This window comes from Nannospalax galili, unplaced genomic scaffold (assembly GCF_000622305.1).
Source record: "Nannospalax galili isolate Female #2095 unplaced genomic scaffold, S.galili_v1.0 scaffold221, whole genome shotgun sequence".
Taxonomy (NCBI): domain Eukaryota; kingdom Metazoa; phylum Chordata; class Mammalia; order Rodentia; family Spalacidae; genus Nannospalax; species Nannospalax galili.
In genome coordinates, this window is record NW_008344592.1 from 907,823 (window position 1) to 912,495 (window position 4,673).

Consider the following 4,673-nt stretch of genomic DNA (forward strand, 5'->3'; position numbering starts at 1 on the left):
AATTAGCACATGCATTTAGTCTCATCACTTGGGAGGATCCCTTGAGCCCAGGAGGTCAAGTACAGGTCACAGCAAGATTCCATTTCCAAAAGAAAAAAAGGGGGGTGGGATTGGGCAGGTGGCTCGGTCACCAGGGTGCCTGCTGCACATCGCGAGGACCTGAGTTTGGATATCCAGCACTCACATATAAAAGCTTGGCACAGGGCTGGAGAGATGGCTCAGCAGTTAAGAGCACTGGCTACTTGTTTAGAGGACTCAGGTTATGTTCTCAGTACCCATATGGGGGCTAATAAACATCCCTAACTCTACTTCCAGGGGATCCAATGCCCTCTTCTGGCCTCCTTTGGCTTTGCAGGATGTGGGTGCACTTAAATACATGCAGGCAGCAAAACACTCAAACACATAAATTTTTTTTAAAAAGTGGGCACAGCAGCAGTGCTGTGTGAACTGAGGGTGCAGAGACAAGTGGATCACCAGAGCTCACTGGCCGGCCAGTCAGGCCAAGAGGGGAGTGCTGGGTTCAGTGAGGAGGCCTTGTTTCAAAAAATATCAAGTGGAGAGCAACTGAGGAAGACACCAGATGTCTACCTCTGGCCTCCACATGTGCTCGCATCCACACATACATGTGCACACACTGCACGTACACACATACTCACACTTAACACATACACACAAAAAGGCCAGGGCTAGAGTTGTAGGTCAGAGATAGAGTGCTCACTTAGCATGCACAAGACCCTAGGTCGGATCCCAGCATATACAACCCCCAAATGAAATTATTCTAATGGAATATTTTATTTAACCCACAATATATCAACAATTTAAATTTATTTATTATTAATTAATTTGTTTGTTTGCTCTTTTGGGATAGTAGTGCAGGCTGGCCTTGAACTCCTGATTCTGGTGTCTCCATCTCTCATATGCCTGACCTCATAACAGTAATACAGAAATTATCAATGAGATAAATGGACTTCTCTTTCATTTTAGTACTAAGACTTCAAAATCCAGTGTCCATCTTACATTTACAGCACATTCCATTTGCAGATTTCAGTGCTTGATAGCCACATATGGCCAGTGGCTCCCATGTTGACAAACATAGCCCTAGAGGCAGTGGGGAGTTTGTGAGAATTGTAGCTCAGGGTTTGGCAACAGATAGCTCTGGTGGTCACATCCTGGCCTTGCCATTTATTAGCTGGGTAAACTTTGGCAAGTCACTGATCCCTCCGAGCTTCAGTCACTTCCGTTGTAAAAGGGATTAGGTAATTTCAAGGCCAGAGAATTGTTGCAAAGATTAAACAAATGCACGTGTGTCTAGTGCTAGGCACAGAGGAGGAAATGCTTGGAAAACCGGGCTCTTGCTCACTTATGTGCTGTTCTTACCCACTGGGTCATTGTGAATTCAAGGGAAGACTCCCCAGTTTCTCCTTCTCTGGTGTCCACAGCTTGGCTTTTTGAATGAAAGATGTGAGTCCTGCCACTGAAAACACCTCTCGCCCCTTCCTGTCTGCCTAACCCCTAGTCCTCCTAGAAGCCTAGAATAACTGGGAATCCCAAGACCAGTGACGACCAAAGGGTAACTTTGGCAAGTTCTGCTTTGCTCAGAGTGAGTTTCCTCCTTTGAAAGGTCAAAGGGGCTGGAGGAGTCCTGTCTGAAGTGTTTGGTGGACTGTCTCACTCACTTCCCTGTAGTGGTATTGGAGGCCTGGGGCTGATGCTGTGTACTCTGCTGTCCACTTTGTCCTGGCTTTCCTGGATCCTGGACTTTTGCACCTTCACATCCCCTCATCATTAAAATTTAGGAGGAGGAGGCTAGAGAGATGGCTCAATGGTTAAGAACACTGGCTGTTCTTGCAGAACACTCGGGTTCAAATCTCATCACCCACATAGCAGCTAACACTGTCCGTAACTCCACTCCCAGGGGATCCAACAGCTTCTTCTGTCCTCCAAGGGCATTGCACGACATGGGTGCACTTACCTACATGTAGGCAATACACGCATACACATAAAATAAAAATAATAAATAAAAAATATTAAAATTTAGGAGGAAAGAACAGAGCAGAGAAGGAATATGGGGTCCTGTCCTCTGTTCTGCCAGCCTCTGCTGACCTCCCTTCACAGCAGCCCAGTAACAGATGGCAGCAGGGAGTTTCTCTCAATTTATAGGTGATAAAACTGAGGCTTAGAGAGGTCAAATAACTTCTGCAAGTTAAGCAGAAGGGCTGGAAGCCGACTAATTCACATCTAAGGATATGGTGGGGTGGGCTGTTCTTCCTCACCAGGGTCCCTGGCATTTCTCCATAGGGGCTTCCATGGGACATGGTCAGGTTGAACCCTATGTGTCAGTTTCTCTGCTTGGGGAATGAAAGCCAAAAAGTAACTGAACAGTGATTTCAGTGATGCCCATACATTCTTTGGGGTCCCCACCCTGTCTTGTGCCTGATTTCTCTGGAGAGGATTATTGTGGGTAAGTGGAAAGGATCTGGTCCTGAGAGGCCACATTACCTTGGCCAAATCACTCACTACTCCAGACCTTGGTAACCTATTTATAAATTAGGGGCAGGGTTGATATGAACTCAAAAGATGCTGTGAAAATCAAGTAGTTTGCAAAATGGCAAGTGCTAATAATAATAGAAAACAATACTCATAGAAAGTAATGATAAAAACAACAGAAATAGAAATAACCATCATCCTAGAGCAGCCCAGTTTTCAGTGTGTTGCCCTTGACCGGAAGTGAATTGGGCCCTTTGGGTATGAATCCAGAATGAGTCTGGGAACATCCTGCCTTGGTCCTAAAGTGTAGCCTGGATTTTCTTGGGAAAGTGAGAGGCTCCATGTAGTTGAGGAGGCTGGGAACCAGGCTGTGCCCCAAGGGAGGAATGGGGGCGGGCGCTGTCTGGAGAAGAGATGTGTGGGAAAGAGTTAAAACTAGGAAGAATGGGGAGGGCCTTGGCCTTGGCAGCCTGTGATTTGGAAAGCAAAATACCCAAAGGCAGGCAGTAGAGGACCTTTCCACATATGTGCCCATGGAGCAGTAAGTCCAGCTGATGTCACTCCTAAGTTTCACAGATTCTGTCATTCATTTGAATGATCACTGAACTCAAATAGTGTGCACTCTTGAGTGGCAGTGAATTACTCCCATGCCACACTCCTAAGAACTTGGGTGAGGCTACCTATACGGAAGTTCTTCCATTTTGTCTTGAGTTGACTGGTCTGTCTGTCTTTCCCCTCCTGTCTAGAGGAAGGGTATGCTCTCCAGGACCTGGTCATGCTGACTTCATTCCGCTCCTGTCCACTCCAGAGTCTAGTGGGCAGCAGGGAACAGGAAGGTCCTGGGAGGCAGGTCTTGAGGCACCTGTTTACCCTGAAGAGAAGGCCTGGCTTGATGGTGGGGCAAAGGGACACAGCTGCTATCTTGGGGTCTCTAAGCAATGCAAGAGAGTTTTGGGCCTATGGAGGCCCTAGGGCACCCGAGAGGAAGGGGTGGAGGGAGAGAGGACAGCAGGCTGAGCAGAGATGATAATTCACTGTTGAGGCCAACGCTGACATAACTGCACCATGCAGAGGGGTGTCGATGATAGAGGGTTCAGACCACATCTATGTGTTCACAGCTTCAGGATGCCCAGAATGGTAGTCTTGCATAGAGTTATGCAAGATGATCGGAAGAAGACCTGTGTAAACTTGGGTTGCTGGTCAGGGTCACATGGTTGTCAGTATGGAACCATGGAAGCAATGTTTGGTGGCCATGTGCAAGTTACCCCCTTCTCCCCCAGGCCTTCTTCACAAACTGTGGCCCTAGAGACAGGTCGATCCAAGCCCAATCTTTTCTTTCATGGTTTACAAATTGAGGCCTGGAGCATAGCAGCAATTTGCCAAGGGTACTCGCAGAGCCAGTGGTTGAACCCAACTGGAACTCAGGTCTTCTGTCTCCCAGAGTGCTCTGTGGTTGCCTGAGGATTGGATAAGAGGGAGGTGCCCTTGGTAGAACCTGCTTTTAGGGTTGTAATTGCTGCTGGAGGGGAGAGGCAGGGCTTAGCTTGGTTTTAAGCCATGACCTCTGTGGCCCCTTCCTAGAGCACACACACACACACACACACACACACACACACACACACACACATACGTGTGTGTGTGTGTGTGTGTGATGTCTTCACATACGGTAAACATCACACAGGTCCAACGCAGACTAGGTTCCTCCACTGTTACTGCCCTTGTTACCAAGACACATAGGGACTCACACACCCCAGGGATACTGAGGCCCTGAAGACCCAGAAGACAGTTGCCATGCCAGCATCCTATCCTAGTGGGGCAGAATTCTACAGCCCAGGAAGGTTCTGCCCGGCACTGTACTGCGGAGGAGTGAGGGGGACTCGGGTGGGATGGAAGGCCCACGGAGGCTGAGTCACCTCTTCTGAGTCAGGGATCCTCTCCCTTCTTCTTCCTTCCCTCTCCCTCTCTTGCCAGGAGCCCCCAGCAGGGCCCAGTGAGCCTGCGAGCGAGTGCGGAGGCCGGCTGGCCAGGGCCAGGGTGGGGAAGCCACCCGTCCCGCAGTGGCAGGGACCGGCGGAGGCGGCTGCGGGAAGGCGGGAGAGGCCGGCGCCGGGCCCGGGAGGCGGAGGCAGGGGCCAGGCGCCGCCAGCAAGAGGCGGGCTCGAGGCCGCCCCTGGGCTGGGTGCGGA

The 4,673-nt window shown here is 49.8% G+C and overlaps 1 protein-coding gene across 2 annotated transcripts in view; it reads left to right on the forward strand.

The window, feature by feature from the left end:
- Positions 1-4,673, forward strand: part of Epb41l1 (erythrocyte membrane protein band 4.1 like 1) — a 132,327-nt gene that overhangs the window by 49,332 nt on the left and 78,322 nt on the right. The gene's annotated exons all lie outside the window — the stretch shown is intronic.